At 48.6% G+C, this 20,939-nt stretch overlaps 1 long non-coding RNA gene across 1 annotated transcript in view; it reads left to right on the top strand.

The window, feature by feature from the left end:
* The window catches only part of LOC144137962 (uncharacterized), a 29,619-nt gene extending 9,767 nt beyond the window's left edge, over nt 1-19,852 (top strand). The window contains exon 2 of the long non-coding RNA XR_013315777.1: nt 19,463-19,852. This is a non-coding gene — a long non-coding RNA (uncharacterized LOC144137962). The remainder of the gene's footprint in view (nt 1-19,462) is intronic.
* Nucleotides 19,853-20,939: the final 1,087 nt, after the last annotated feature.

Raw genomic sequence — 20,939 nt, 5'->3', positions numbered from 1 at the left:
TCACTGAAAAGAAGTTTCAAACCATTAGTTATAAAGAAACTACCTAAAAACGCGCCATGAAAGACCCAAAAATGGCAGTGCGTACTTCCTTGTAGAATGCAATGATTTCATCCTGTGCAAGAGCTTTAATGTGTTGCCTTCTGATGATACACTTCCAAGAATGGGTCCAAATACAATTAAAATGGCCATATGCATTCCTTGTACAGCTGTTTTAGGTCTATCTTCGCCCTATTGCCCAGAAAATAAACAGTACAAACATATCAGAGAATAAATTTATGCCTTGCTTTACCCAGGGAGCACGAGAAAATATTGAACAATGTCTGATTCGTTCCACGAAAGTCGAATGTATTTTTTACAGCGGAAGCCCTGCTCATCTTTTCTTGCTAAACAATTTGAGATATAAAAATATTTGAACATACTTTAAGCTCACCTGTCCTTGGTCTATGCGAACTGGTGTATCTGCACAATATGCACGACTCAAAAGGTACTCTTTTGTGGCTTATGAGCTCCACAGGGCATTCATAATCCGCCGCACTCTCCCCGACGACCAGAGTAACAAAAACATTTGTCACAACCTATCAGTGGAGGGCCAAATGTCTCCACAGTCAGCCACAGACTCTTTCTGAACAGGTCATAGAGTATGAATACAGAATGTAGCAATCTGCTTTTGCAGTGTAATTTCTAGGTTCAAAGGAGAACACAAATGGATTAATGTTTGGTGCACATCATGATTCAACAACTTTGCACCTGAGCGTTTCGAAAATTATTCCAACTCTCTAGCTGCCACTGACATTGATAGCATAAAATGGCAGGAATGAATTATTTTTAAACATACTTTGTGACGTTAAAACTTCTAATAGTCCACACGTGAGCTTTATGGGTAATTATTCTGAGGTCTCAGGTTACCACTGACATTGACAGCATAGAAACGGCTCCACACTTTCTGCGTGTTTCCACCTGACTTCCCCTCCACAAAAGGAACGTTTTGCTACTACGCTGATGCTCAGACAACCACTTTCCCTTGCATTTCACTAAACGTCAGGGAGCCAACTAAAGTTGACTAGTGTAAATAGACCATCTGAATTCATCGAAGGCATTGGAAGAAACGGGGAACAACTACACACACAGCACAGATAAACGTAAGCAGTGCTGCCTCCAACGTCTTGAACGCACATCAACATTAGGCGTAATAGCGTGATTAGCACAGTAAATTTATGGCTCTCAGAAGACCAACACAACGCAATTAACACGGAAGTTTGAAAATACCGATAAGGCTAAAGACAGACGCTCCGACAAACAAGCCGTGCAGTGTGTGCGCGCGAGACAATAGCGTGCGACTAACCCGAGACGATTCAGTACCGCTGACAGGTACAGCAACCGTCAATATACAACTAAGCAACACCACACCATAAGGGGACATGCAGACTCGAGAAATGCGCGCACCAGCAACTTTCTAAATAGCACTAGCTAACGTATGCAGTCAGAAATGTCAAGCCGACTCCGACCCACAAACACGCAAGCTTATGTGAATAAAGGCAGCCAACGTTTCTGGAACACGAAAAACAGGCAGCGGAGCGACATGTTTACCGGACGCAGTGATGAGCAAGTCAATGAACAACAACCGTTACCAGAACATAAATAAGCAGCACTGACCTTTTTTCCGCCTCCCGGCAATACTTCACTTCGTCGAGCAGTAAATACAGCCCGAGGACATGAAGAAATCCGCAGTTTCACGCCACAACCAAACTGGTAACCGTTCCCGCCAGTCTGACCGACAGTTCATTTAGTACATCAGGCGCATAACGCGAGCAATCAAGAAAACCGCTTTAGAAGGCCACTGGTGGCGCTGCATGCGGACGAACAAAAACTAGCTTGCGAAAACGTTAAGACGTAGGGGCGCTGCTGTCGTTAAAAGTGTCCACGCAGTCCCGTTTTTTCCCTCTTCGTCGTTGTACCCGTTGCCGTCCCACTATACCATGCATCAACGCAAGCGGCGCTGCCTTGCGGCTGTCAACGCATGCGCACGGCATGCCGCACTGAAGTGGCGGTCGTTTCGTAATCGTTTCGGCCAACTTTTTCTTCCTCCGTGCCTTGGGCGATGCACGCCGTGGCGCCGTGGCCAGTGACCAGTCCGCGGAAGAGATCACAAGCTCGTCACCCTTGATCGCTTATATTTGCCTCGGAAAATGGGAGTAGGCCTCTAAGCGGACGTCTACGCGGCTCTGAGGCTGGAACAAAGAGCTCAGATATTATCCAATTTAACACGTTAGTTGGCCTAAAGTTGTTTCTCGCCGCGGGCCGTGAGCGCGTGCGCGGGCCGTGACCGCGGGCCGTGAGCGCGTGCATAAACTTCGATGACAGCTTTATTTCGTTCTTTGCAGTGAAAACAAAACGACGCTTCTTTATTGACTGCGTTCTCTTGACAACAAGTCTTTCCAATACCAATAATATATATTGCGACGCTCTTTGATATCCACGTTATAGAAAACTACTTCCGTATAGTGAATCCAGTGTGATTACTCGCTAATAAGCGAGTAATAATACACCTTCCCGTTTTCCAGCAGTTTGTCTTCATGAACACCAATAGTGCAGGAAAAGAGCAACGGGGGGACGAGGAGGAGAAGGCAGGTCATTCGGTGAACTTGAATTACTATGGCAAGTAACAACATTAGGGTAACACTGCGAATTTTCGCGATACTGCAAGGCATAATTTGAAATAAGAATGACATTTCATTATAAATACATAGAATGTAAGGCAGATGCCGCGGGGTAGATTTAGTTTTCCGGGTTCTGTGTCGTTCTCCTCCTGCAAAGAGGCTTTCATTTTTGCTTGTGAAAATTAATAGCCTGGACGAGACAAAATACAAAAACGAACTTCTTAGCATATAACTGCATGCGTAGCATGATGTCTGCGGTGTAAAACGTGACGCAGTCGGTTACCATTATGTATGTACCCCATCACAACATAAGTAACGTCGACTAAGTACCATTGAGCGCGTACACCACAGCGAGATGATAACTGAGTGTTGAACAAAAACTGCCGTTTCTGCGAAACTTTGTAGACCAATTGCATAAAATGTAGTGGCCTCAATCAGTATTTCGTAATGAAGATGTTCACAAAAGTACCACGAATTCTTCAGCGCTATAGCAGCTATGGCTTTGCCCGAACGGCAGACGGGGAAAGGGAAGACGTTTAGTCCTTCTCAAATTGAAGTCACTGGTGATTTTGTACTTGACGCCTCAAATTAGAAAAATACGATGTTCACGAAAGCGGTTTGGGTGCCGCAGAACACCTGGAAATGGGTTCCTGCAATTTCTTCTTTTGTCTAAGATATCCTCCTCTCGACATTTTTAATGCTTTGTACGGCGTTGACAAAAAAGTGGGATTTCGTTTTCTGTCAAAGGACATCACTATAACTACAGCTTAGCCGTATTATGAATGCTAACTGCTGCAAGGCAGTTTCATAGATGTCGGCGAAGTTCATTAAATTTTATGTGCGGTGTGCGCGTGTATATTAAACGCGCACGTGCATCTTGGGTCAAGAAGCACCTAATATATATGCGGGTCATTGTTCCAGTTGATGCATGAAAGAGTGCATACTTCACTGCCATGCACGAGTTATGTGGAACAAGACACGAGCAAAAAATATACAAACGCACTCTCCCCAGCCGTTTACTGGGACATAAGTGGAACAGTAACCGGAACCGCCGACATCGCATGACCCCATTTCTTCGGTTCCAGATAAAAACCACGAACATAAAGAAAACAAGCTGACGGTTCCAGATAAGATCCACCTATATGCTTTGTTCCAGTTATTCTTTCGTTTGGATCCACATAAAATATATGGATCACCCTTTTTAACTGGAACTTATATGGAACCAGATTAAGAGTGCACAAGTTGTAGGACCAAAGAAAGTCCAAGGTATAAAAAAATTGCAGAAAGTGTGAGAATTGTATAGTAATGCGTAAAGATTCTTGCGCTGTTTTTCAGTTTCGCTAACCTTTCGTTTTCTCGGCGGCATGAAATGCTGAAATTAAGATAGCAAGCAAGTTCGTACAAGTTCGCCGTTCAGTTCGTACTCAGTTTTATTTTTCTAAGTGATAGACAGACATGAAAGCCCTCGATTACGTTGAACTGTTACATGAATTATTTTCGATATATGTTTATTTGCGTGGGTTTTCTGCAACGAACGATAGTTGTCAGGTTTGTAAGGTTTGCTGTCAGTATCTGAATTGGGTGACATTTTTCCCGTTGGTTATATTTTCGTTTTTTGTTTTAATGATATACAATTACTCTTGTTACGCTGAAATGTATTGACAGGGCATTAGAATGTTTGCGTTTGGGGACTCGGCAGAGAATGATTACGCAAAAAAACACTCAGGCTAGCGCAAACACTCTGCCCAATTTTTAAAAGGCGTTGGCCTTCTATCAATGCCTGCCTCTATTTCACCTAGGGGGTTAAATGGGGAGGGGAGAAGCTTTGGTTTTGCTCGCGTGCGCATCTGCATACGGTCGCCTTATCGGTGCTCCGGCATGGTGGCACGTAGTATGTGCCACCATCCTCGTAATGACGTTTGTGGTGCGTTGCTGTGTACCTACTTCAGTGCGCATGCATTGGAAAACAAAAGGTGCAGAACCACTGATGGGGCTAGGGGGACGCGAGAAGAACGAATCCGTGCTATGGGTGTCTGGGAAAAACGAATGCTAGATTACGCCTGGGAGGGACCGTGGTGAGTTCTGGACGGACTGCAGCCGTGACAAGAAACGGTGGATTACCCAGAATGGGGCCTGAGTGTCTAAGTTGAAAAGGTTAAATGATCAGAACCGAGAAAGTGTAGTGTGCTTTGTGAAATAAAATGTAAGGCACGCATGTCGTACTCTGTCATCTTCCCTTTTTCACGGCGACGGCACACAAATTCCACTGCGGCGGGAACTTCGACGGTACCGAAAGCTCGATAAATAAACATGTTTTCTGCGTCTCCCGTCCGACCACTTTGCCCGCACGATCAGACCGCTGCGTGTTTCGGGTTGAAGACAGAGCTGCGTGCAGAGCCCGGGACGGCCACGTTGCCCAAACTCGAATACCCGGACGGCCCGGCAACCGAACGGGCAGACACACGCACGTATCGCGGGCAGGTGGCCACATGAGGCTCAAAGAACTACTGCTTGCCTGTCACGTGAAGGAGGAGCCCCTTCAAATTTTCCTTTTTGTCTTTTTATTACTAGGCTTCCCAATCGTCAAGTGATGCTCCCTCCCAAACATTTTTCTTCCATGGGACATTCCTACAAGAGCGAGTCATGGGGTCAGTGTTGCCAGACATGTGAAAATTCCGCCAACAGCGAAGAATTCTCCCATGAGGAGGGGATCGTCTGTTCAACTTTGAAAAATCGTACTTGATGCCAGTGGCGCTGCTATCGAGGGCCCTCCGCATTCGCTTGTGACAGATACATCGCATGTTTACGCACGGAGGCTTGACGTGTCGTCACGTGATACACTGCGCGGGAAGGGAGGCTTGTTTCCCCCATATGAATCTCTCTTTACGGGTTAGAAAGTACAGCCTCGTGTTAAACCGTTGGACTGTTCTGTGCAACGCTTATGTATTGAAACCCGCCACGGTGGCTCAGTGGCTAAGGCGTTGCGCTGCTGTGCACGAGGTCGCGGGTTCGATCCCCGGCTGCGGCGGTCACTTTTTTGATGGAGTCGAAAAGCAAAATGCCCGTGTATACGAGATTTCAGCGCGCGCTAAAGATCCTGAGGTGGTCAAATTTAATCCGGACCCCTCCACTACGGCGCGCCTGCGAAGCGTCGGTGCGCTAAACCCTACAATCAATCAATCAGCTTCTGTATTGAATCCCTCATTTTCACCCACATTTCAGCTGAACAAGAAGGAAGCTGCGGGCCAAGCAATCGTATCAGAGAAGGTCTGTTATGCTTGCAGGGTTAAAAAGGAGTGGTTAGAGAGGCTGGCTCGCTCTTATCGATAAAATCCGTGCCCTATGCTGAAGCTTGTTTGTTCAAAATAGCCTGATGTTAAGCGCTGGGTTTGCGTTCTTTCCGCCTCCATCGATCTCACATGCCATTTGAGGGAACACGAAGGCTAGATTTGAAGTGATGCATGCTGCGGCCGGTAAGGATGTGATCCATGCTGCGACGGCGCTTGGCATCGCCGAGGGATAATATGTGCACCTAAATGAATAAGGAGCGTCCCCCCGTTGGGAAGACAATAAATTTAGCATTGAGCAGTATTCCTAAGCAAGCTGAGAGAACCGCGCATGCGCGGATCTTGTCAATCCATCAACTTTAATGAGCACCATGCATCGAAGGCTGGCGCCGTATTTTAAAGCAAAGCTTTATACCTCTACGCCCCAAGGGTTCTTTCGCGACCGTTGGTGTCAACAGAAATCTCCCGCGAACAAATAAAAGAATTTACTGGAACCGCCAGGAAACGAACCTGGAACTGATAGCGTAACAAAGCAAGTGCGCGTTGTCTTACCGATTGAGCTACGAGACTTTTTTTGCGAAGGAAAGTTTGACATCCACCAGAATGCAGCCGTGCGGCTACAAAGGAAAGCTATAAAGCTTTCTCAGAAACTTCGCAGTTGAAGAAAAATTTGTCCTGCTCCAAGATTCGAGCCCGGGACCACCGCTTATCCGGAGAACTTTCCTTCGCAGAATATTACTCCACCTTAGGGATTTCCCCTAAATCTGGTCGAGACTTTTAAACGCGGTGCGTTTCTTAGTCGCACGATGTCCGTCGACCGTCGGCGGCGGCGTCCACACGCTCACTGCGCATGCGCGTCGCGGCGAGGCGCAGGTGCGCGTCTCTACCTCGTACCCTCCTCGCTCTCAACAACAGGTGCAGAGTTGTTGTCCGTCCGCACCCCTCCCCCTACACTATAAAAAAAAATAATAGTTATACGCGTCTGGTTTCGATCGCACGACCCTGTGGGCGGAACGCGAGGTACATGGTGCTCTTCCCACTGCGCCACAAAAGCGACACAGAATCAAATGCTACGAACGCGTCTTATATCCTTGACTCATTCAAACTACGTCAAGAAGCTGCTGATACACGGCAGCAGTTGCATCGATCTCGTCTTCACCAGTTGCTGTAACGCACGACCACTGCTTAAAGACCCCTTAACAGTACATTTTAGCGACCACAAAGCCGTCGTTCTCAGCGTCCAATACAACGACAACAGCAACAAATCAATAAATAACGACTTACAACAACCTACTCCTTGCCTTCACTTCTTGCGTCACAAAAAAAAGAAAAATTGGGCCCATCTCTCCACGAGGGGGACTCGAGTCACAAAATCACGAAAGTAATAATGAATATATGAAAGAAATAATAATTAATAGTAATAAGCAATAATAGTTAACACATTCACTACCACCCCACCACCACCCCCCAAACACTAACCGTAACGCAATACCCCCACCCCCTACGCGACGCATTTACTCGAGTCCCCCCTCGTGGGGAGATGGGCCCAATTTTTTTATTGCCTTCTTTGACAGGATGACAAAACTAAAACACGCGTAACTGATATTGTGTACACTTAATACTCAATACAAACCCTAGAACTGCAGCCCTTCTTGGGCAAGCGGGGTGATTTCAATATTCTTTCATTACCAACAATGAAGGTAGCGACTTTGGTTTAGAGGGCTGAAGTTTCTGTATCTGCACAAAAGAACCTATTGACTCTTTTAAGTAGTGCCTGATGAGTCTTGCATCAGGATCGGAGTAGCGTACAGCCATCCTGTTTCTTTAGATGCTATGTAGTCCATACAGCATAATTGTGTCAAGTGGCACACAGTCCTCATTTTCAACGTTCAAAAACCTAATACCGTAAGCATCCTGAGGCAAATCTTTTTTGAGTGTTCGCTGCTGGATGTCCCAAAAGAACACCACTCCCCAACAGTCCAGGAACACGTGCTAAATTGTTTCTATCTTACGAGACCACGCGCAGACGGGGAAGACAGGTGGTGGACTCATCAAGCACATCTACGGGTTTACCCCCTGCATTCTCGCTGAATGCCACGTGATAGCGTCATGCAACCTCACGCACCGCTGTGCGCTCCGTCCACGCCACATCTAGCAGCCCTGTGCGCGCCTTGCGCGTGTGCTAGGAGTTACACAAATTAAAAGAAGCTCACACCAACGCATGGCATCTCACTTCTAGTACGCCAATGTGCTAAAGCCTGTGGCCTCCAGTGTTCACATAATATATCACAGCACCTTGTCGTCCGCCCTCACGCCAAACGACATGTCACCGAGCACATTCAAATACTCCTTCAAAAGACTCAAACCTCAGTCTTAAAATAAAGCTCACTCGCTCTCTCCCTCGCAGAGGCAGCAGAAACTGTCTGTTTCGACCTTCTTTTCACCGAAGCAAGAATGTACGCTGGTTATTTTTTACCCTTAACCAAAGTAGTAACTCACTGACCCAGGGGGCTGCGCAGCGCACAGTCACCTCGCATGTGCTCCCGCTTTTGGACTCCTTGGCTCCGAAACGACAACCGCCACCGCAGAAAATTTACTACGAAGGTGTTTGTAGCGTCACCAGCTATTCGCCGATACCACCCATGACCCAGTCTGTGCATCCAGTGGACCACAAGCAGCGCTTCAAGATTTGAGGTGGGGGAACGCTGTTAACCCTAACCTGTTCCTGGCAGTGCGCGCAGCGGCTGCGCGTGCCCCCGGGCACGTCGCGATTCACATCGGCAGCGTTCTACTCCTCGTGCACGCCTCCACGTGCCATGGATGCATCGAACCAAATGCAACCAACGCATGATCCCGCCAGTGGACGCACACTCCCGCGCTATGACCCGTGGCAACAAGTGCTCCATGCCCGCCATCAACGCAAGAGACTCCCGCAAGCCGATCAACCGCTTCCACCTACTCCCGCCCCACGCAAGCCAACACTCCCAAAGCTACCCGCAAACGACTACAAGATCATCATTCGACCTCGAGGCGGCCTGCGAGTCGACGCCTGGACAGCCCGACAGTTGGCCACCAGTATTCAGCAAGCAAGCAACATTCCTATACAGGTCTTCTGCTCAGAAGTCATCACGTTTCCACAACCCGCTCAGAACCTCATCACGCTCAGCACACCCCAAGAAGTCTGCGCAGACGCACTATGCAAACTTACCATCATTCACTTGGGCACCACCGACTACGAAATCACGACGTATCTTAAGCATCCTCCGGGCACTTGTCGTGGCGTCATACAAGGCATAGATCCCGGCACCTCTCCCGAGCAGCTCCTCACACTCATCACCACAACAGGACCCCAGATACTGGAAGCTCGCATGCTCGGTATGTCCGACACGGCGACCATCACCTTCGACGGCCCCCACGTGCCTTTCTACGTGCGTGTCTACGGAACACTTGTTCGCTGCAAACCCTACCGCAACACCTATCAGTGCTGTGTGCGCTGTGGTGAACTCGGACACCGCTCCGATGTGTGCCCCTCTCCCCGCCCGAGCATCTGCCCCCAGTGCCACACACCGGATCCTGCTCCCGACCACCCTTGCCGTCCCCAGTGCAAGCTCTGCGGACTACAACACCTTACTGCCAGCAAAGAGTGCCGCCGCAAACTACGACCACCTCCACCCCCCGCACACGTACGCATCCGTCAGCAAACACAAGAACTTCGGCATCCCGCCCTCTCCACCACCAGAAGACCCCCACCTCTGAAGCTGGATTCCCAACGGAAACCACAGGTGAGCTGGTCATGCGTCGCCGCCCCCCCTCCTCCCACTACAGCCGACTTCCCACCCCTTGATCCCCATCAGGAAACAGCGCCAACTACACAGTTAGACGCTTTAATCCGTGAAAACGCCCAGTTGAAAGCGCAAATAGTTGACAATGAACGTCAAATAACCATACTTCAAGAACAAATATCAGAGTTGCGAACACTACTTAACACAAGCACCCAGCATACACAGCAGTCCCCCCCACCAGCCGACCCCCTTCCCTCTACCTCACCTTTGGCAGCCCTTACTTCTTCCATTTCCGACCTTAAACTACTGTTCCAGTCAGAATTTACTGCTCTTGCAGTCAGAATTCAGGCCTTGGAAGATAAAGCAACTGAGACCATCAAACGGAAGAAGCAACGCAAACCGGGCCCTGCTCTCACCCCTGCCTCGTTCGCTGACGCCATTATGGACGACGATGCCTCCTCCACGCTCTCCACGTAAACTCCGCGCGCCTACCCAACCCCTCACAATATGGCACTGGAACTGTCGATCATTCCGTAAAAAGAAAGCCTCCCTCCAACCATATACATCGCAACACCTCCCAGCTGTCATCACCCTTCAAGAATCTGACGCACAGCACCCGACCCTTCGAGACTACAATACCTTCCAAAACGACTCATCCATACGCACAGCTACGCTCGTCCACAACCGATATACTGCCCAGCACCATGCCTTGGCATCCACCATCGATTGTATCCTCGTGGAAATACTACCAACTCGAAAGGGTGACCGCAGTATTTTTGTGCTAAACGTCTATAGTCCCCCTCAGCTCACTCTGGCCGACTTCCCCTCGCTTTTAAAACAAGTACTTTCACTCGCTAAACACCACCAGCTTGTGATCACTGGAGATTTTAATGCTCCTCATATGGCCTGGGGCTACCCCCGTAATGCCCGCAAAGGCACCATCGTATGGGACGCTATGAACCAACACCGGCTTACGCTCTGCAACCTCCCGAACACTCCCACCAGGATAGGCAACAGTGTATCAAGGGATACTACGCCAGACCTCACTTTTGTTCGCAACGTGACGGAATACACATGGCAATGCCTCCCTGACACTTTTGGTAGCGACCACCACATTATATCCATAACTATCCATGGTATTGCCCCTTCTCGCATAGGCACAGCCCGACTCACGGACTGGAAAACCCTTCGCGAACATTTACCCACGGAAGAAATTAAAGACCTCGATAGATGGACGGCCGCTATTTCGGATGTACTGAAAGCACACTCAAAAGAATTCCCTCTCACCACCGACTATCCAGCCGTCGACCAACGCCTCAACAACTTGTGGACTGCGAGAAACAGCCTCATCAAGCGTTGGAAGCGCAACAAAACAAATCGGAAGTTGAAATTACGCATTGCGCACCTTACACGGCAAGCTGAAGAATATGCACAATCCTTAAGCCAACACAACTGGATGCAATTCTGCGATCGCTTGCAGGGCACTTTGGGCACCCGTAAAACATGGCACCTAATACGCTCCCTAATGGGAACGAAAGAGACAAAATCGGCCACTGAACAGCGCATACACCGCCTCATACACAACTACCCAGGCACCGAGCAAGAATTAATTGAGACCTTACAAAAGAAATTCGCACGTGACCCGACACAACCTTCTCCTCAATATCCGGTGTACTCGGGAAGCCACAATGCCGCACTTGACACACCCTTCACCATGCAAGAACTCGAAGCCGAACTGAGTAAACTCATCCGCAACACTACGCCGGGACACGACCACATCCCCAATAAGCTCATTCGCAATCTGGACGACTTGGCTCTTGAGAATCTGCTCCAATACATCAATGACCACTGGGCCCGCGGCACGCTCCCACCACAGTGGCGCCATGCCGACATCACACTTATTCCAAAACCTCAGAAATCCGTCTCCCTTTCAAACCTACGTCCTATTTCTCTTACCTCGTGCGTAGGTAAACTCATGGAACATTTGGTTCACACTCGCTTGACTGACTATATAGAAGACAACGCATTACTACCAAATACCATGTACGGCTTTAGACCATATCTGTCCACTCAAGATATTCTACTTCAGCTAAAGGAAGACATCATCTTTCGTATTCCTAAAAATCACAAATACTGCATTCTTGCTTTGGATATCAAAGGAGCATTCGATAACGTCACTCACGACGCCATCCTACACGGCCTCGCCACCCTCAACCCCGGTTCGAACACCTACAACTACGTTAAGGCGTTTCTAACAGAGCGCACGGCGACAGTGGGACTTGGACACCTACGCTCACCTAAGTTTACTGCTATTCCACGTGGTACCCCACAGGGGTCTGTCATTTCCCCACTCCTTTTCAACATCGCTATCAAAGATCTATCTGCGCAACTCTCTGCCATACCGGACCTGAAGCATGCTTTGTACGCAGATGACTTAACTTTATGGACTACCACAGGATCCATCGGAGACCAGCAAGAAGCCCTTCAAACAGCTGTTGATTACACAAGCAGGTACTTACAGGAGCGCGGTCTTACATGCGCACCAGAAAAATCGGCCCTCCTTACCCTTCAACAACGCACAAAGGACAGAAGAATCTCCCCAGTACCAGACCCTAAACTCCATATTCAAAACTTTCCCATTCCAACTGTTACCCACTTGCGCATACTCGGACTCACCATCCCACAGGACGGATCGGGCTCCCATACAATCCTACAACTTCAACGCACCATGACTCAGATAACCCAATTCGCCGTATCACGCACAAACGGACCGGACTGAAAGAACCAGACCTCATCCGACTCATTCAAGCCGTGCTTATCAGCCGTGTTACGTACGGTACGCCTTACCTGTCCCTCAAGCCAGCCGAACGGCGAAAGCTAAATATTCTTATCCGACAAACATACAAGACGGCCCTCGGACTTCCTACATGCACATCGAACGCCAAGCTGTTGCAACTGGGCTTACACAACACCTGGGAAGAGCTCTGTGAGGCGCAACGCACTTCACAACTCCAACGGCTCCAACTTACTAATGCTGGACGTGCGACCCTAGTGCCACTTGGATATCCACCGCCTCTGGTCTCCAGATGCAGAATACGTGTTCCACTGTCTATACGGAAACACATCCGCGTTACCCCAATTCCTAGAAATATGCATCCTACTTATCACGTTGGAAGACGAAGGGCCCGCGCCAACTATCTTCAGGCACAATTTCAAAATCAAACGGAGGTGCTGTACACAGATGCCTCTCCCTACGTCACCAAAAACGCCTATGCGATTTCAGTTGTAAATAATACACTTCAGACCGTAGCCACAGCCACTGTCCTCACCATGGACACCACCATTGCAGTGGAAGCAGCAATAGCCGTGGCAGCCACCACAACACAGAGCGACTCCGTTACGATACTAACCGATTCCCAAGAGGCTTGCCGCAACTTCCTGCGAGGCACTCTCTACCCAGCAACCCTCAATATTCTCAAAACCAAAACTCAGCTACCTGACCTCTGCCTTATCTGGGCACCAAGTCATTCAGGCGTAGTCGGCAATGAAGCGGCGCATACCGCGGTTCGAGAAGCAGTACACCGGGCCATTGCGGACAGCCACAACCCTATGCCAACCACTAACTATACGCCCCAACCCCTGCTAACATACAACGACATCCTCTCTCACTACCGACTATCCCGCCAACAGTTTCCTCCCCCACATAAGCAACTGACCAAAGAGGAAGGAGTTATACTTCGCCAGCTCCAAACTAACACCTTTCCCCACAACACGCTCTGGCACAAAATATTCCCCACCCAATTCTCCCCTCAGTGCATCTTCTGCCCCACATCAGGAACACTATACCACATAGTGTGGGAATGCCCGAACATCCCAGACCTCCCTCCCAATCCCAACCCTACCCCTTCACTGTGGGCGGCGGCGCTGACCAGCTCCGAGCCCTGCTCCCAGCTTCGGCTGGTGAATAGGGCCCGGAAGGCCGGCTACAGCCAGGGAGTCCTGGACTGAGGACACCCCTCACTGGTCCGGAGTGACTGCACTCAACGGATGGGACAAATAAAGTTTTTTCCTCCTCCTCCTTAACCAAAGTATACTCGTCACTCTTGACCTACGGTTGCCGCCACAAGCATTGTTGGCGGATCTGTGAGGCGGCAGGCAGAAAAAATGAAATCGGGGGCTCTGCGTTTTTGTGAAAAAATCTTGTTTGGTCCTTCAAACAACTCAACCTCACACGGGAGACGGAAACGAATACAGGAATCAAATATTTATTCAGGGATATTAGAGCATTAGCTTGTTGGTGGAAATGCTTGTGTGATGGTACGGCAGTTTCTTTTGGGTGACGCCGTGAACGGTGGACCGGAGAACCTCGGCCGACGGATGCAGTCAAGCAGGACAGACAGGCCTTCATGAACGGGACATCCTATACAACTTTAGCATTATCCCAGCTTGTTATGGACAGCACGTATCGAAAGGAACGCATGCGTACGGCTACAAAGAAACGGCCCCATACCGATGTCGCGAGTTCATCTTCGCCGGCTAGCATTCATTATTCTATGCACCCGCTGTTTACCTCGAAGGAGGCGCCTACGCGGCGTCCAGGTAGATTTTGAACGTGAATGACTTCAAAATCCCGCGGCTGCGGTAATGGTGCCCATGATGGGCACACGTTCGTCTGAGTTCACTGGTGCCCATTTCTCAAATCCAAGCCGTCGGCTTGTGTTACGGTTCTCTCAGCCGGTGTAGGTTTAACAGTCGAAGATTTTTATGCTGCTCCGCACGTTGAGGTCACGGACGGTTGTTTGCCCGTCAAATCATGCCTACGTATAAGCACAGGTTTGTCAATCGAAAATACTCATCAACCTAAGCATGATTCTTATCCTGGCTTTTCATACACCAAGAAAATATTGAAGCTGCACGTCTTGTACTTTCTCTAAAACTCGGTTTCTGTGGTAATTCTTGAAAGAAGGGAAGGACCTTTCTTCTCCCGCTAGCTTTCGACCCATTGCCCTGACCAGCTGCCTGTGCAAGCTTCTCGAGAAGATGATAAACCGGAGGCTCGTGTACTTTTTGGAGTATAACGGCCTTCTCGAGAGCTGCCAGGCAGGCTTCAGGGCAGGGAGATCCACAAATGATCAAATTGTGGCACTAGAGTCATATATTAAGGATGCCTTCATTCACAAACAGTTCTGTTTAACTGTGTTTTTCGACCTAGAAAAGGCCTATGACACCGCTTGGCGTTATGGGATCCTTACTGACCTGAAGTCATTCGGTATTTCTGGTAATATGTTTAACACCCTTGCTAGCTATTTGTCGGAGAAAACCTTTCGCGTCAGAGTTGGTTCTGCACTGTCAAACGTACACGTGCAAGAAAATGGCGTGCCGCAAGGCGGAGTTTTAAGCTGCACTCTCTTCATAGTAAAAATGAACTCCCTTGGGAAGGCACTGCCGCCTACAATTTCTTACTCCATGTATGTAGATGACGTGCAGATATCTTTTAAATCATGTAATATGTCCATCTGCGAACGTCAAGTCCAGCTCGGCGTCAAGAAGCTTGCCGGCTGGGCATACAAGAATGGTTTTAAATTGAATCCTGTAAAAAGCTCCTGCGTTGTGTTCTCTAGGAAGCGCGGGGTCCATATAGACCCATACATTACTCTTAACAGCGTGTCCATTCCTGTGAACAAGGAACACAAGTTTTTAGGCATTTTATTCGACGAAAAGCTTACATTCATCCCGCATATCAGACAGCTCAAATGCAAATGCTTAAAAACAATGAATATTCTTAAGGTCCTCTCACATCAATCTTATGGGGCCGACAAACAACTCCTGCTGTGCCTTTACACGGCCTTGGTGGGGTCTCGGCTAGACTATGGCAGTGTCGTGTATGGGTCTGCTACAAAAACAGCACTGAAAATGCTCGACCCAGTGCTGCATCTTGGCCTTCGCCTCTCATGTGGCGCATTCCGCACTAGCCCTGTTGAAAGTTTTATGTCGAGTGCGACAAATGGTGCCTAGGGCATCAGCGGGAGTATGTTGACCTGTTGAATGCATCCAAGATCGTGTCTCTGACCAACCATCCTTTTAATCCCACCATGAACGATACATCAAATTTACAACTCTTTTGAAACAGGCCATCTATTCCCTTACCGTTCTCTCTCGGAGTTCGGGAGGAGGCTTCTGCACTCAATGTCCCCCTTTCTGACACGCACAAGACACCCATTCATAATTTCATCGTACCATGGCATCTTCGTTCTGTATCATGCGACCTGTCATTCACTCTTGTAGAAAAAAATAGGGTACCCAGGAATGCAATTCTGCAGCACTTCCTGTTCCTGCAGGACAAGTACAGGTGTGCAGAATTCTATAGCGACGCGTCGAAAACTGGTTCTACAGTATATTGTGCGGCGCACGGACCAAATTTTAGAGTAAGCAAAACAATGAATTTTCATAACAGTATTTACACGGCAGAAGCATGTGGCATTTTACTCGTTTCAAACCACATCATCAAACATAAAATTCCCAAGTCCATTGTGTACACAGACTCTCAAAGCGTTGTACAGGCACTGTCATTAGGAAGGTCATCTAAAAACTATGTTATAAATGCTCTTTTCAAGGTACTAATGTCTGCATATGCCTCAAATCTTGAAATAACTATATGCTGGGTACCAGGGCATTGTGGAATCCCTGGTAATGAGGCCGCCGACCAAATGGCTGGTGATGCTGCTCTCATGACTACGGTTGACATTACAACAGTACCTTACACCGACCTAAAGTCACACATCAGACGACAGCTTCGTAACACATGGCAATTACACTGGAGTCAACAAACAGGCAACAAACTACACGTAATAAAACCACAACTGGGACGCTACATAAGTGACTCACACAACAGATACACTGAAGTCGCCCTGGCTAGGCTGTGGATAGGCCACACACATGCGACACACTCCCACCTGCTCACTGGAACTTCGGGACCCACGTGTAGCAGGCGTGGAAAGGGCCTATCTGTAGTCCACATACTAATCACATGCAAGGCACTAGACACAACACGACACAAACATTTCCCTGAATTATACAGACGACACATCCCTTTGCACCCATCATATTTTTTAGCCGATGAACCCATGTTTTCTAGTCAGCGTGTTAAGTTTTTAGCTGAGGTGAACTTTCTGCAGCTCTTGTCATATCACGTGTAATCATCCTGGCCCTATACACCAGCCATCTCCATTGTCTTTTGTTTAGCAACACTTTTACTTTTAGTCACATGTTTTAGTATGTACGGTCTCATCACAATTCAGTACTTCTTCTTTGGCGCTCTTTGCCCATAGTCGGCCTTGCGCCAATAAAACCCAACTATCATCATCATCATCATCGGTTTCTGCGGTAAAAGGAGAGTTGCGGATGGACTTCAACCTCCTGTCTATTCCTAATGTGCGGGAAATAATACACATGCAGGCATTTCTTGTTCTCTGAACGATGTAAGTCCCTATCGAATAAAAATCTGATAGCTGGCCATAAAACCATTCATCCGGACAGGTTACGTTTCCGCACCCAGAAATAAGGATATGAGGATCCGAAGAGAAACAAGCGCGTGCGCGTCAGTGTTGGGTATTTAGCTGCAACTATGAAACGGGAACCTGTCACCTGGAAATTTACCGTTTAATTGGCTTCTTTAGAGAATACACGGGTGCTAATAAAGAACAAAAAATGTGGCTGATCCTTTTTTCATTGGAATCGGTAAAACACGAAAGTGAAATGTGCCTTCACAGGAGCATTTGAATGGTAATTGTGCATCGATATGAACTTGCACGTCGCTATATTTATATTTCGTCGGTACGGCACCGCTAGACGCATCAACATTAGACACTAGATTACACGAGCCGGAGCTTAGCGTAAATCCGTTTGAAACCTTAGGCGCTCGCCAACCGCGCGAACAAAACCGAACGGGTTTGTCAGCAAATCGTTTGGGGATGTCACGGTCCTCTACAGCGACAGGAGCATGATTTGCGGGTAGGCAGCAATCTTGTGGGTGTGCTTATAGCAAGCTACGTCCTGCTGGCGGGTCGCTTCGCAAAGGTGCGACCACCTTGGTCCTGCTCCGTGGCGTGTGCGCCAGACGCTTGCGTTGCGACGAGCTCACCTTCTGGAACGCGGCGGCGGCGCTCCACAAGCTGAACGGCGTTCCACATTTGCGGCGGACAGATAAACGCAGCAGCTGCTATACGCCGCCCTAGCAAGGCACCAACTATCGGCGCTCATTAGCGTCATGACGCACTACTTCGCTACAACACTCCTAGGCGGCAGCACCATAATGGAGAAGTTAGATGGAAGGACATCAGGCGCGTTCGTACAGCTATCCGGGCGTGACTTCATGGCTCAGTTGGTAGAGCATTTCGCACCTCCCGTGTCGGCGAGACTGATCATTGCCTCGAATCCTAGCGCCGCCGCGCCAAGGGAACTTTTTCTGGTGATGTCATTTCCGTACGGATATGACGTCCGTGAGGTTCGTGTACTCCGGCATAAAACACTTTCCTGTTGAAAATGAACTTTACGCAGCATGTTCTTTCGGCTACAAAATTCAACTTATCACCAAAGGAGCACTGACAGCAATTTTCAGCGTTAATATTATTGCACAGTTCGCTTCCTTCACTCAACAGAATACCCTGGCTGAAATATGAGCGGCCTGCGACGCGAAGAACATAGTTCAATTGGATCTCATTTATCGCAGCGCGCTGAGCGGCACTTATCAAATAGACATCAGCGTGACATCACCCTGTGAAGACAAAAGAAGTGACGCGACAGCACTCGTCAAAAACTCGTGACGTCACTTCACGCGCGTGGCCCCACGAGCGGCGAGCGGGCGCAACGCCCTCTCAAGCGGGCGCCCGTGACATCCGCACAAAGCGGTGAGGTCAGGCCGGGATTCTGTCATATGCGCCAATCGGGATGAAAGCGCGGGAATTTGAAACAAACGACTTTCAGGCCGTTCACCGTAGTTAACTATCGCGCGCTGAAGTATTTCAAGTGCTGTTTCAGGTTCGCCAGACCATTAAGCATCGATAAAAGCCACAAAAGCGTAACATAAAATTTTCGTGTCAGTGCTCCTTTCAGCTTCACACGCGGTTCGTAGTCCATGTTTACGGAAAGAAATGCAATGACCACACGCCTGTTCACTTCGGTCGTACTATACTGGGATAGCGGGTTGCACTCAGCCTCCAAAGCCAAGGTACGGTCCATGCACCAGCCTTGTAACTGTATTGCCGGGCTGTAATGCAACCGCCCCTTCGGCAGCACGCAAACTTTTATGCATGAGTGCCGAATAACATACTCATCTGAGTCCTCACCACCGCCTTGCAGCCTGGTGCTGTGAATAGCTACCTGGCTACGTTGAAAAATAGTCACATACCTTTTCTCTTCTCAGCAAATGTCGTCGAAAGTCAATAGTGTTTTGCCTCTGACACGTAGGTGCCTCCCCTCGCCCTCCTCCCTCCTTCCGTGTGCTTACCTTTCATGGTTTTACTCTTCTGCAGCCTAGCTCCTCCTATGACAAACGAAATGAATGTTTCCTGGATAGAGAGAAGAAACATTTAATGAGGAAACGGTGGTGTTTGAGAAACATTCAATTTTTTCGCGTTGCTGTGCTAGGGCGCAATTCGTTGGGGTGTTTTCTCACTGAACCTGAGAACAAGTCGTTTTCTTGCTTTCTCACTATTTCTTTCTTCTCCCCTACACGCAGGTGCATTGCTGGAACGAAGTCAACGGCTGCGGTGTCGTCCTTCCAGCTTCGGAGATCGCCGAACACGTTCTCCAGGATTGCCAGCATCACGGGACCCACTGTCCCAACTGCTCGGCGGTGGTGCTGAGCCACGACATTTGTGCGCACCTGAAGTCTCGATGTACTACATGTGTACTGCATGCTGCAGCTGAAGCACGTCAGGGGACGGATAACAACGAAAACTCCCATTTGGCAGCTTCCGAAAGAGAGGTAAAAGAGCGAACGCGCCAACTAGATTCCAGGCTGGCTCAACTGTCGTTGGATAGTGGCTTACAGCAAGACAAACTCGCTGAAATTTGGCACGATATTAATCACTTACACGAAACACTGAAAGGAAAACTTGGGCCAGCCTCAGTTCAAACGCTAAATCGCTTGGAAGAGACCGGAGCTGCGGTAAAAGCCATTCTAGCTCTCGAAAAAACGAGAGAAGCGCGAGTGGGCGAACTGGATTCCAAACTTTCTCAACTGTCCTTGAAGAGCGACTGTCTTAGTGACAAACTTACTGAAATCTGCCTCGTCAGTAATGATTTGAAAGGAGCACTTACAGAACAGTTTCGTCGAGCCTTAGACAGCAACGTGGCTGCGATAAAATCCCTTTACACTGAAAAAAGCGAATTGTTGAGGACCACGATAACGTCAGCATTGTCATCGATTCGAAGCGACCGGGAAACGCATCACCAGGTCATAAGGGGATATGCGGCACTCAAGGCAAAGGCAGTGAAAAATGGTTGGTCTAGGAGCAAGAGTGACAAGGTATACCTGCGGCGTTACTTGATGTCTTGGGGAATTCGCTTCCAGAAAGAGGGTGATGCCGTGTACGTTGCTTTGCTCATTCAACTGCACGAGGGTAGAGAGGATGACTTTGTTGACTGGCCATTCACGAAAGAATTGACGCTTTACGCCATCCACCCGGTGACTAGACAAGAACGGCACGTTTGCGGGAAACCAGGCACCGAGGGGGCTAAAAGGAAGTGGTATTGCAGGCCAGTTGGGGGCAGCAACAGCGCCGTATATTTTGCTTCAACGAGGGTTGAATCAAGCGACATTGAACGTGAGGGTTATGTCAAGGAAGATCAGTTGCTGCTAAGGCTCGAGATGCCTTAATGATGGTATGTGCAAAGTACATAGTGTGTATGAAATGTTGCTGATACTGAACACCTCGTGCATTCGACATAATTATAGAAACAATTGCTACGTTTAGTGCACCCTAGAATCAACCACATGTTTGCACAGCTAGTGCGGTGTAAGCAGTGGATCTGCTAAAATATTGTACATTCGAAACGCAAAGCAAGCTTTGTCTGAATAGAGGTAATTCGTATCGACATGCTCAAAATAAAGTTCGTAGTGATGATATGCTCTCTCCGTTTTGATTTCTTGTTGAACAAAGAAACGATAAACTTGGCAATGTGGGCAAAGGAGAAATGAACAAATTAAGTGT

The sequence above is a fragment of the Haemaphysalis longicornis genome, unplaced genomic scaffold (genome assembly GCF_048455015.1).
Source record: "Haemaphysalis longicornis isolate Haplotype H1 unplaced genomic scaffold, Haemaphysalis longicornis Haplotype H1 scaffold_5, whole genome shotgun sequence".
Lineage (NCBI taxonomy): Eukaryota > Metazoa > Arthropoda > Arachnida > Ixodida > Ixodidae > Haemaphysalis > Haemaphysalis longicornis.
The sequence above is the reverse complement of the archived record's forward strand: the minus strand, read 5'-3'. Positions and strand labels throughout refer to the sequence as shown.